This window comes from Brachycentrus maculatus, unplaced genomic scaffold, assembly GCF_059751285.1.
Source record: "Brachycentrus maculatus isolate JH-2025_06_01 unplaced genomic scaffold, ASM5975128v1 h1tg000653l, whole genome shotgun sequence".
Classification (NCBI taxonomy): Eukaryota; Metazoa; Arthropoda; class Insecta; order Trichoptera; family Brachycentridae; genus Brachycentrus; species Brachycentrus maculatus.
In genome coordinates, this window is record NW_028281389.1 from 1,313,998 (window position 1) to 1,328,226 (window position 14,229).

At 33.1% G+C, this 14,229-nt stretch overlaps 1 protein-coding gene across 6 annotated transcripts in view; it reads right to left on the bottom strand.

Annotated features, from left to right (window-relative positions):
• Hr4 (nuclear hormone receptor 4) overlaps window positions 1–1,136 on the bottom strand; it is a 182,636-nt gene extending 181,500 nt beyond the window's left edge. For 5 of the 6 annotated variants that reach the window (XM_088274245.1, XM_088274241.1, XM_088274242.1 and 2 more), the window contains exon 1: window positions 1,062–1,136. The gene's annotated coding sequence lies outside the window, so the exon portion shown is untranslated. The remainder of the gene's footprint in view (window positions 1–1,061) is intronic. The other variant, XM_088274244.1, reaches the window with a different exon arrangement.
• Between the last annotated feature and the right edge of the window lie 13,093 nt (window positions 1,137–14,229).

A 14,229-nucleotide genomic window follows, 5' to 3' on the forward strand; every position in this document is an offset into this window, starting at 1 on the left:
TTGTCTAGCCTTTTACCAGTCTGATAATGTTGGTAATTACAAAGCCGGCCACTGGTCAAATGAAATAGAAGTAACGCGGTAGTTAGCGAATTTGGCTACTGAGTTCGAGGTCCCGGGTTCGATTCCCAAGAAGGTCAGAATAAAAATATGCTATTTTTCACAAAACCATTTATTTTACACCACCTGGACTGATAACTGAAACGCAGAACTGAACACCGTGTCTTTAGTAATTAATAATCAAGATAACTACTTCAATACGATGCAGTGCCCTATGCACCATTGGATGCGAGAGAGGAGTTTAAAAAAAAAAGTCACAGCAAAAAAACTGTTTTTTGGTGGAACTGCATTCTACTATATTTATAATAATAAAATAAAACTATTTAATGTTTTTTTACAATTTTAATTTTGTTTGACCAATGACCGGGTTTCGTCGTTGCCGGCATCATCAGCCACCAAAAACGACGAAACACTGGTCAAATTAAATAAAAATGGAAAAAATTGAATTTATTTTATTTTTATACATTATATTTCAAATTTAAATATCACATTTTTAACTGCATTTGATATAATGAAAATGAAATGAAAAAATCAAACTACATAGTTTTTTTACACTTTTATTTTATTGAACCAGTAACCATATTTCGCCGTTACCGACATCATCAGACACCAGAAACGACAAAAAATGACACAAAAGTGAGAAAAAAACTATGAATTTTATTTTACTAAATTTAATTAATAATTTTGTGTATCACAATATTTATGGTATTTTTTTCCACATGTATATCATTTGACCAGTGACCATATTTCGTCGTTACTGACATCATCAGACACTAGAAACGAGAAAAAATGGCACAAAAGTGGGAAAAAAGTTTGAATTTTAATTTACTGAATTTAATGAATAATTTTTTGTTTCATAATTTTCATGGTATTTTTATAAAAAAAAACTTTATATATTGTGTAGTACAATGTTTTTTTTTTAATCACAATTTTTTATGGTATTTTTTTTGTAATTTTCTCCACCATGCACACACTCATAAAACACTCGTATATTTTTTCCCGACCACGTTTTCCTGTGCATCGCTTTTCGCTCGCGTTTCTTCGTCGCTCTCCGCGGACGCGCGCTCGACGCGGGTTTCGGCAAGCAACTGCCGAGCCCTCCCCCCCCCCCGGCCAGATGCACCCCCCGCCTCTTCCACTATCCCCCCGGCTACATGCTCCTGGAGTCCCTTCCTGGAGAGCCTCGCCCACCGGAAGGCTCCAAGTCCGAAATTTCACGAAAAAACGCGGGCCTTGCATCGCGGACGGGGCAGAATCGAGAGGGAACAAGTCCAAAATATATATATTTTGTGAATTCGACATCTTAAGATAGATGAAGAAGAATATGGAAGTCCTGTTTACATGGCTTACGACCTGTCTTTGGCTGGTTAAGTGATCACTTAAAAAAAAAACAATTTATTTTTATACAACATTTTGAATGTGTCCAAATACTTGTTCACAAATCTGGATTATCTCCAATTATAGGAGTTATTTTTATATTATTTTTGACATCATTATTCAAGCACAGTGTTTCGAAATTGGATCATATATATATATATATATATATATATATATATATATATATATATATATATATATATATATATATATATATATATATATATATATATATATATATATATATATATATATATATAAATATAAATATACATATATATATATATATATATATATATATATATATATATATATATATATATAAGTATGTATATATATGTATATATACAATACAAATAAGTTTTATCGCTAAGGTTCTTTATTGGAGAGAACAGTGTAATTAATTTTAACAATGTAAATTAAAAATATCTGCGTAATGAATTAAATTATTTAAAAAAAACCCTACTTTTTAAAAACCATAATTAACAAATAATAATAAAAAAAATTCATTTATATGTATTTAAGTGATCACTTTACACACGTGTAACACTCACCAATTCCACCCATGATTGATAACCACACTACTCAAATTCTTAGATGTTCCATACATATTAAGTTTATTTTTTTTACGATTTTGGACTTGCAGTCTTCTCGTACCGCCCCGTACAATGTACGCATATAGTTCCTCCGTGAAACAGATAGTACGTTGTTACGTGGTGGGCGCCAGTGTGTGTGCGTCGGGGCATGGTTGTGTGGGTCATATTTTGGTGTTACGATTATATATAGCGACAAATGTTATAACTACACTATATTTATGTAATTAGACATCATTCGTGATGAGTGTCGTGAAATAACAGCGAATTATCTGGAAATGTGTATAATACCACTTAATAAGTGGAAATATATGTACATTTTGACATCTTAGCATAGATCGGCTGTCCAAACTCAAAACACAGTAAAGGACATTTTTTTGTAGTACGTTTTTTTGCATTTTTGGACTTAGTAGAATCTACTTAGTCCAAAAATGCAAAAAAAAACGTACTACAAAAAAATGTCCCTTACTGTGTTTTGAGTTTGGACAGCTGAGATGAAGAATGGAGAAATCCGGGCATTTACGGGGCTTACGACCCGTCATAACGCCAATACAGATCCAAAGGTATTTTAGGTAAACTCAATAATATGAGCAATGTTTAGTACCGCGTGAGTTGCCGTTACGTTCGACAGGTGGCGCTGCCATTTGTGGTAAAAATGTTTAGTACCGCGTGAGTTGCTGTTACGTTTGACAGATGGCGCTGCCATTTGTGGTAAAAAAAAATTATAGCAAAAACATGTTTTCATCCGTCACAGATTTAAGACTTTTAACAAAGGAACAATTTCATTGTGAAATGGGCTGGTTTAAGTGATCACTTTTTACACGTGTTAAAATAAACTTTATGCAATGAAGAAATAACTCCTAGATTTTTAAATAAGGAGTTTTACGCTTCAGGTACGAGTGTAAGGTAATATCAAATAAATTTTAGTAGGAATAACACTTATTTTTATATTTTGACATCTCAACATAGATTAAATACATAGATTAAAGTTTACTTAGATCAACCATAGATACTACTATAAAACAAATATCAAAAAAATAAAATATGCTTTTAAATATACAATAAAAAAACTTATTGGACCGTTAAAATAAGTGTTATGTTTTAATATTTAAAATATAAAATATATTGAGTTCTACAAATTCAATGCCAAATAATAAATAGTTTTGTAGAAGTCATGCGTGTATAAAGTAATCTCTCAAACCAGCCAATGATATGTAGTAAGCCCTATAAACGCCCAGAAAACCATATTCTTCTTTATCCGAATGAAATTCTTAAAAATATATAAAAAAAATCGTTTACCTTTTCAAAATGTTGATCTGAAATTTCAGCGTTGACTCATTTGGTGTGAATTTCTAATTATGGCGTAATTTTATTTCACAATTTTTAATTCAATTTTATTAATAATAAAATTTATTTTTGCCAGTTTGTCGTGAAGTGTAAGTGAGTGAAGTCGTGAAAATAAGTATGATAAAAGTTATTTAAAAAAAGTGAACTTGAAAGAGACATTTGGAAAGAATATCACCTGTGTTCAGCGGAGGTAATTTGAATCACATATTTTCATAGCCAATATTGCACAAAATATCCTTTAAATGCAAATCTGTTCTGTTTACTGTATTCTATTGAAATCTTAGTTAAAGTTGCCACAAAACGTGACCAATCCTGTGTTAAACCAATATGAAATCATTAAATCGCACCAAAACGTAACAAATTTTCTAGCTAGAATTCATGATCACCTAAAATCATCTGTCCGCCTGCGTAGTGTAATGGTCAGCACGCTCGGCTACCGTTCTGGAGGTCCCGGGTTCGATTCCCAGGGGGGGAAATAAATATGTGATTTTTTTCACTGTACTATTTATTCAATACTACCCTGGACTGGTACCTGAAGCGGAGGGCTGATCACCTTTCCTTCACGTGTAAACGATCAAGATAACACTGCGTTTGTATTACGCAGTGCCCTATGCACCATTGGGGTGCGAATGAGGGTTTTTTTTAATAATTATGTAGATTGCCCAGAGCTTCTATCGCTCATCAATTTTAGACTCCCGGGAGCACAGACCAGAAACAAAAGATTTTTTAAAATCCCAAAAATGCACACAAGTCCTACCAAAATTCATTTTTAAATCAAGCCTGAGATATGTGCAATGTAATGCTTAATGAAATAGACATCCATAATGTTTCTTTTAATACGTTTAAGACAAATATTGTTGATGTCTATTTGACTAGTTGATAAAAAAATTACTATTATTTTATAAAAACATGTAATGTAAGTTTATTCTATAGTTATACTTTTATATACATGACAGTTAATTTTTATTTTTAAATTACTTAAGTGAAAACCTCTAAATGTAATGTTATTTTTTTATTTTTTATATTTTTGTTAAATGTTCTGTTGGTTATCCAATTAAAAAAATGAAAAAAAAAATAAAAAAAAAATAAAGACTTACCCATAATAAATGATAAATTCAATTTGACTTCATGTCCGCTTTTGAAAATATTTCCTTTGTGATTGCTTTACCTTCTTTCTTCTGTCTTTCAAATTATAATAAAAATAATTTGAGATATTTTAGGAGTTGGAACAGAGGTTAGTTTGACAATATAATAAAAAATAAAAGTCTGGAATATGCGTTGTACCATATGCAACGTAATTTTGTTACACAATTTACAAAATCATGATGTAATCCGTCATATTATTGTTGTATGAAAAAGTTGTAAATAAACACTCACTAGTTAGCCAGCTTGTGCACTGCGCGGAATTTTGCCGTCCGACAGTCCGGTTTTTAAAAATAAAAGCGAATACGACAGTTTAGCGTGATCGAATTTACGCGAAACGTGTTCACGCACCGGTTAAGAGCACGGATCCTAATAAAGATGGACAAAAGCACAAGCCAATCCAAGCCGTCCGTTTTATCACGCTAACTGAAATGCCGGACAGTAAAATTTCTTTCTCTTTAAAATGCAGTGAAGTGAAAACCTAAATAAGGTGAAATAAAATTCGGACTAATTTGAAACATTTAAAAAAAACTAATAGTATAATTAAGATAAAAAAAATAATAGATCCTTCGTCTGTATGGAGAGATCTATAACATAGTTATATTCTTTTGATACTTATCCGCACCCAATGGTGCATAGTTATGTAGATCGTTAATTATACTATGCCAATTGATGCAATGTTAAGTTGATCGTTAATTATATTGCGGCAGTTGATCAGTCAGGTGCGCTACACATACCAGCCAAGGGTTGATATATATGGTATATATAAATACTAAAGTGAAAAAACACTAGAACTGAACTGAAGTTCTAGTGATTCAAGAACAACGTTTCTAAATTAATTCATACATATATATATAGAACTTCCGAGAATTTGAGAAGTGTGGTTGTCAATAAAGGGTAGAATTGGTGAATGTTACACGTGTGTAAAGTGATCACTTAACCAGCCTATGACAGACTTCCATATTCTTCTTCATCTTTGATGAGATGTCAAAAAATAATATGAAGAAACACGTTCATTTTATGAATAGAACTCGGGACCTTCAATGTGGTAGCCAATATGCTAACCATTACACTACTCAGACGGACTATATATATATATATATATATATATATATATATATATATATATATATATATATATATATATATATATATATATATATATATATATATATATATATATATATATACATATTTACACCTACCCTATACGATAGAGAGAAAATAAATAATAAAAATGGAAGTACGTAAATCGGCTGGCAAGGAAAGGGATGTTTGGTCGTTCGGAATTCCCTTACTGCGTAAGGCACCCCTGCCTGTGAGTGTTGGATAGTGAGGGTAGGTTATTGACCCCTCAGGATTCATTGCCAGTGGGTTATATGCGACGGCGGAGGGTAACAGCCCTCCATACGACACACACACACACACCACATCTCTCATGTAGGTGTTGGTGTTAACATAATGAAGGGCCTAAGGAATAATATGTTCATACTAAGGGCGTTTGTACACTACACGGAATTTTACCGTCCGGCAGTCCGGTTAATAATAAAAATAATAAAATATATTATTAGATTAAAACCAATATTTTTAGCTTTTCCACTTTATTTTTATTTGACCAGCGACTGGGTTTCGTCGTTACCGACATCATCAGACTGGACCGGGTTTCGTCGGTAACGACAAAACCCGGTCGCTGGTCAAATAAAAATAAAGTGGAAAAGCTAAAAATATTGGTTTTAATCTAATAATATATTAAAAATGCAATTCCATCACGAAGTGTCAGTGGATAATATAAATCTATTAAAAATAATAAATTTGGATAACTTATATAGCGCCATTTTCGTAAAATAATACCTCAAGTTCGCATCACTGTGAATGAATTGGGGAAAATATTATGGTGGAAATGATTTAGCAAACAAATTTGTTTTTAGTATTTTTCGAAAGATCATCTCACTCTCACTATTTCTAACCATTGGTGGAAGAGCATTCCACGCCGTCGGTCCTGCAACAGCAAAGGCACGCTCGCCAAATTAAGTGCGTTGGTTGCGAGCTGGTAAGATCACTTTGCCCATGGCAGCTGTTGTAGCCGATCGAAGCGTGAGACGTCTATCAACCAATTCATCTGGAATACACAGCTCCTTAAGATACTCTGGAGTCATATTGTGTATTGATTTATACATGAGTAGGCAGAGTTTATACTCAACCCTTTCGGGAAAGCGTAACCTATTTATAATATTTTAGCTATATTAGCATGATAAAACGGATGATTGGCTTGGATTTGCTTGTGCTTTTGTCCGTCTTTGTCCATCGGATCGGAGCTCTTGATGGGTGCGTGAACACATTGTAGTCGTAGTCGCTTTTATTTTTAAAAACCGGACTGCCGGACGGTAAATCGCCAACGCATGACGGAAATGTGATCGGATCAACCCTCCGCTTCAGGTACCAGTCCAGGGTAATATTAAATAATTATTCAAGTGAAAAAATCACTTATATTTATTTAACTCTCCCTGGAAATCGAACCCGGGACCTCCAGAATGGTAGCCGAGCGTGCTGACCATTACACTACGGAGGCGGAGAAAAAAATAATAACGATCATTTAATTACTATATTCCATAATATGGACCCTCCCTCAAAATACGATAAATCTCTAATAAATTTTCTTTAAAACCGAGGGTGGGCAAAGAGGATAGAACGCCACAACAATCTGACTTTACAAACAATCTTCGGATTTTCCACATTCGCGCATCTCCTCATACATACCCGCCGATTATTCCGACTCCTGACCTGACCACTTCTACACTTGTTTGTACATCTTGTATTTTGTACAATTTAATGTCAAAAACTAAAGATTTCAATATTATTATAAGAAGAATATGGAAGTCTGGGCATTTACGGGGCTGACGACCGTCAATTTGAAACATTGTTAGAACTTATTGGTGAGATGAAAATTGATTCATATATCGCTCACTCCTTTCAAGAACGTCATAAATAAAAAAAATTCTACAATTTTCAGTTGTACATGTTTTCGGAATGCCCAGAAAATGTAATATATCCCAGCCAAAGCGGCATATTTTTAACTTAATATTTACCCGCTACAGGGCAGAAAGTGTTGTTTTTGCATTTTGAAGAAAAGGTATTGTTTAATTGTTTTTTCAAATATACTAAATATTTTTCAAATGGAGAAAAAACCTTCAGCTTTTACTTAAAAAGATCTGTTGCACAGTAAAAAGTTCAAAAAATGGCTTCATATTTATATTTAATATATTGTATTATAATATTTAACATTAAAAACGCTCTCCTGAAAAATCAAGTATTTTGATTTATGACCTTCTTGAAAGGAGCGAGCGATATATAGAACTTACCAAGAATGTGAGTAGTGTGGTTGTCAATAATGGGTAGAATTGATGAATGTCACACATGTGTAAAGTGATCACAGAAACCAGCCTATGACGGTCGTCAGCCCCGTAAATGCCCAGACTTCCATATTCTTCTTCATCTTTGATGAGATGTCAAAAAATAATAAGAAAAATTATTCCTGTAATTGGAAATAATCCAGATTTGTGAACAAGTATTTGGACACACTTAAAATGTTGTGAATATTTCAACACTAAAAAAAATCAAGTGTAATTTAAAAATTCACGTGATTAACTCAAAATAATATAATATTTTATCTAACATTTTTCTTTTATCAATATGACCTAAATCCATTATCACTTCTAGCCATCATCGTTTTGAGAAGTTCACTGCCAAAAAACAATGTGAATCGACCCTGTGTTATCTTGATCGTTAATATCACGAAGGCCAGGTAATTAATTTAATTTAATTTTATTTGTTTTATTTATTCGGGAATTGTACAGCTTACATATAAAAAATGATATAATAAACAATAGTTACATTAACAATAGTAAACATTACATTACATTAACAAAAAATAGTTACGTTAAAAAAAAAACAATTAAACAATTCCACATTTATGTTATAAAACTATTAAAAAAACATTCAGAGATTAAACAAAAAAGGGTATTATATAAAAATAATAGATTTAGCAGGAAGGAGAAGGAAAGGAGAGGAATTATTAATAAGGGTGGTTAAAGGATTTTTTTTCTAGGTGTTAAGTTTAAAAATATATTTATAAATATACATACATACATATATATACATTTATAAAAATGTTTCTAAGTATTTTTTTCTCACCACATTTGAGAGGTATATAAAGTTTTCAGCCAGATATTTAGTCGCCTCCGTAGTGTAATGGTCAGCACGCTCGGCTACCGTTCTGGAGGTCCCGGGTTCGATTCCCAAGGGGGGTAAAATAAATATAAGTGATTTTTTCACTGTAATATTTATTCAATATTACCATGGACTGGTACCTGAAGCGGAGGGCTGATCACCTTTCCTTCATGTGTAAAACGATCATGATAACACTGCGTTTATAAGACACAGTGCCCTATGCACCATTGGGGTGCGGATAAGGGTTTGATTGATTGATATTTAGGTGCATTTGGTTTGTGAGAATATTATAAATGCGAGTGTTTTTGCCTAGAATTTTCACTCATGAATTACTGGAAATTACATATCGTAATATAGTAAGAAAAAGAAGGTATATAAAGTTGCGGGCTATCGAATACCCTCCTTAAGGGTACAATAGGCAATTCGTGCAAAATTAATAAACAACGCGAGTGTTTTTGCCCAGAATTTTCACTCATGAATTACATGAAATTACATATAGTAACTTTAAACATAAAGAGTAAATCCACTCACGAGTAGGCATAGGCTATGAAACTTATAAAGTTGAAGCCTGAGTGGGGTCATGATAAGCGGTGTTGCATAAGCCGTAGCTAGATTTCAGAGTCACTTGGACGTTAGGTAAAAAAAAGAATATTATAAAGTAGCGTGAAAGATTGAAGATTTATTCGCTGGTTGAAGTGAGGCCATTTTATCATCCATTGTGCACTTTGTGTAATATCACTTTTATAAATCGATTTACTACAAATGTCAAATCGTAATAATTTTATTTTAATGACCAGATGATGGAGTGATTTTCCGAAACCGGTAGTCACTGATAAGTGTTTATAAAAGTGGTATTACACAAAGTGAACAGTGGATGAAAAGGAGAGTGTTTTGATGTTTGAAATTTGATGTGGCTTAGGATAGTTTTGATTCAGAATGACGATTGGCATAATCCCATAGTATTGTATTTAGTACATGGAATGGGGTGTTACACCTTTCGAAATATATCGATTTGTCCAACGGCTTGACGGTCAATGCCACCACAAGGCGTTGTGACCCAGGAATAAAAGAGGAACTCGATGACCTAGCTTCTTTTTTTCTTTTTTTTTGAAAATCCTTAAACAATATTAATATAATGAGTGAGGAAAGAACGGTAAAACAAATTTATGAGGCGAATGTTAGCGGGAAAAGAAGCAGAGGAAGACCGAGAAAAACATGGCACGATCAGGTATGCCAAATACTTGAAAGTGGTCAGGTTAGGAGTTGTAACAATCGGCGGGTATGTATGAGGAGATGCATGAACGTGGAAGAGGCGAAGAATGTTTGCAAGGACAGAGTGGTGTGGCGCTCTATTCTCTCTGTCTACCCCTGCGTTGAAGCTGCGTGATGGTTAGTTAGTTTTTTTTTATATTAATATAAGTAAATACGAGTACAAAAAAATAAACATAAAAAATTAAAATACATAATGTAGTTCAAAAGAAAATCACACAAAGGGATGGCCTGTGTGTAAGTATACATTTTATATAGCTTTTTTCTTTATTGTATATAAATTATTAGTTCACGGGTTACAATTTTTTGCTTTAACATCGTTTTTGTATTGAAATAATAAGTTTTTCCTTGATTCATGTATGAGGAGATGCATGAACGTGGAAGAAGCGAATAATCTTTGCAAAGACAGAGTGGTGTGGGGTTCTAATCTCTCTGCCTACCCCTGCGGGGAAGCGGCGTGATGGTTAGTTAGTTAGATCCTCAGCAACGCTTGGCCCAGTACATCTAATATAATTATTCAATGAAAATATTACATATTTGAACACTGAAACGATCAGAAATATCAATATTACAGTACAAATGAGAAGTTAAACTGGGAGAATACTCCAGATGGGGAGACTTCATGGTATAACGACTGGCCTTTCCCCCCATCCCAAGCCATAAGCCTATGGGATGGAGGTTTTTCACGAAATTCGACAAGAACTGTGCGCAATTTACGCACAGGGCAACATCCTCCGAAGGTCTTCACCCTCTCGCTGAAATTCGACAAAGATAAAATGTATATATTTATATTAAAGTGCGTACCGCACGACGACCCGCGAAAGATTAGACATTTTCGCTGAAAAAAGTTACGAAAAATCGCTGAAAGTTTCGTGAAAGAAAGTAGTATTGTCTTGACTTTTGCGACGGATGAGTTTTATTCAATAGATATAATTCAACGTTTTTTTTCAATCACTGAAATATTCAGGATATTCGGTATTCATTAATTTTCAACTTAATTGTCTCTACATCCAGGTAACATTATTATTAATCGTTTATGTATTAATTTTTAATTCAAACACAGATTTTTTGAGTCTACTAAGTTGTATTTTATTGTTAAAAACACATAAAAATCAAGATTGTGACAATTCGCTCACTCCTTTCAACAATATCATAAATAAAAAAACTTGATTTTTAAGAGATTTTTTAAAAATAAGGAATATAATAAAATGTATTAAAATAATTATCAAGCCACTTTTTTACTGTGCAACAGATCTTTTGATGTTAACCTTAATGTTTTTTCTCCATTTGAAAAATATTTAGTATTTTTAAAAAAATAATTAAACAATACTTTTTCTTCAAAATGCAAAAACAACACATTCTGCCCTGTAGCGGGCAAATATTAAGTTAAAAATATGCCTCTTTTGCTGGGATATAGTACATTTTTGGACATTCCGAAAACATGATTATAACGATTTTTGATATACGACGTTGTTGAAAGGAGTGAGCGATATCACCATTCGAACATCTATCATACACCGTTTTGCCGCATATTCGTCTAAGGAATCGCATTTCGACTACTTTCAGTCTACTTCCATCCTCCTTTTGCCAACTCTATGAATCTTTTCCATACTCTAGGGTTGGAATCAGGATTCCGCTAAGTACTGTCAGTTTACTTTCAGGGTTTTATTTGCTTTAACTGATTTCAGTGCATCAATCACTTTGTTCCAAGCATTCGTATATGTTTGTCAACCTTTCCATCTCCAGAAAACATACTTTCCAAATATACGGAATGTTCCATATACCTGTTCCATATATTAAGGCCTTACTCGCAATAATATAATTCATCAATGGATTCATTATCAGACGGGAGGAATATCTAATTTAACATATTCAACATATGTAGGATTGTATTAGACTCGTTTCGTGTTTATAACAGCCGATATAATCAATATTTACATTAATAATTTTCTTGTGGAAAATTCGCCTTCGTAAATACGTTGTTTTCGTAAGTTGGTAATGATTGACGTCACAGAAACGTTGGACTTATTTTAATATTGGTAACATTGCTAAATTATTGGCAGCCCTATTTCATGTCTATGGCAATGCAATATTTAACCTGGATTAGTACCTGAAGAGCAGGGCTTTCCTTCGTGTCTCAAAGATCAAGATAACGATGCGTCATATCATATGATGCAGTGCCCTATGCATCATTGGGTACGTAAAAGAGTTAAAATAAATATTAATATTGCTTTATAGCGTAAAGCGCCCTTCAGGTGATTTCCCACGAAAACGGAGCTATATAAAATCATCCAATAAGCAAATAAATGAAAAAAATATATATTTTTGGAAAATCGCAGTATTTATTTTTACATTTCATCAATTACGATTAAAAAAAACGCGATGCGTAATTTGGTTTTGACGCGTTACCATCGAGTCATGACAATTCTTACATCACACGCGCACACGCGCAACCTCTATCATTGACTATGTGCGTCAGCCAGCTGTCTGCTCGTGTCGGTGTGCGTGCAATACATGTATGTATTGTACATCGCCGGGGTCGTCGAACCGCGCCCTGTTGCCGCTATGTCCCGCCGGACGGAGTGGATGGGAGGGAGCGGGACGGAGCATAGCGCCGTCGCGGTCGCGCTCGTTCCCGCTCGAGGCGGAGGCGATAGACAAACGCGCGGGAAAACGCGAGGCGGGACTTTTGACGTTTGGTTTTTGAGGTTATGTTTTTCATAATAACAATAATAATAATTTTGGATAATTTATACAGCGCTATTTTCGTAAGATGCTACTTCAAGCGTATACATATTTTTTAATTTATTTATTTAATTAGCTTATATTTCACTAATATAAACTATTATTTACACATAATTTACACATATACACATTTACACATATCATATGTTTATATTTACATCTTCATACAGTAAACAAAACATTTATTTTTAAATTCTTTCAGACTCTTTTCATTCTTCACACATTCAGGCCATCTCATCATACGTTTTCAAACCCTTATACATTAAACAATTTTGTGACTCGGTTTTTTTCAACAATGGCAGTCTTATTTTATCCTTATTTCTAGTAATATGTTCATGAAAATTTTTGTTACAACATTATTTTATCCTTGAAATATTTGGGTAATTTATCGTTTAAAAATTTATATAAAACGATTAGCATATTTAATTTTAGTCTCTTTTTTATGTGGATTATGGTATGCAAATACTAATGATAAATAAAATATATGTATTTACATATTAAAGAAAAACGTCGCCAATCAGTTGTGTCTTTTGTTATCCCAATATGTCCTTTAAAAAAATATTTTAATCTATGGTCGAATGTGGTCGGTATCATAGTGAAGTGGCGTTTAACTATTTGGGATATGGTTCCCAGTGATGATAGTAAATATAAAATTATATTAAGAATCTGGACATACTTGTTCACAAATCTGGATTATCTGTACTAAGTAGTTATTTTTACAATTTTATCATCTCAACATGGACGGAGAAGAATATGGAAGTCCTGGGTATGGCTTATGACCTGTTAAAGTAAAATCACTTTACACATGTCGCTCACTCCTTTCAAGAACGTCATAAATCAAAAAACTTGATTTTTCAGGGGAACGTTTTTAAAGTTTTAAAATACAATACCATGTATTGAAAATAAATATCAAGCCACTTACTGAACTTTTTACTGTGTAACAGATCTAATCAGGTAAAACTTGAAGGTTTTTTTCTCCGTTTGAAAAATATTTAGTATATTTAAAAAAATAATTAAACGATACCTTTTCTTCAAAATGCCAAAACAACACTTTCTGCCCTGTGGCGGGTAAATATTAATTTAAAAATATGCCGTTTTTGCTGGGATATAGTACATTTTCTGGGCATTCCGAAAACATGCACAACTGAAAATTGACAATTTTTGATTTATGACGTTCTTGAAAGGAGTGAGCGATGTGTGTTTGAGAACACACTCAAAATGTTATAAATAAAGTACTGGTCAAATTATAAGCCACATAAAAAATTGAAAATCATGTTTTCAGGCGTTTCTCAGTACATGAATCTGGGGTTCATACAAATAAAAGAGTCTGGGCTTAGTGTTTATTAAGCGTTTGCTTTCCTTAATCCAACATAGATGGCTGTTGTGAACTCACATGTACTATGTCACAAGATTGGTCAATCTAGGAGTTGTAAATATTTAAGTAGCACGCATTTAGTAAAATCATAGGTAG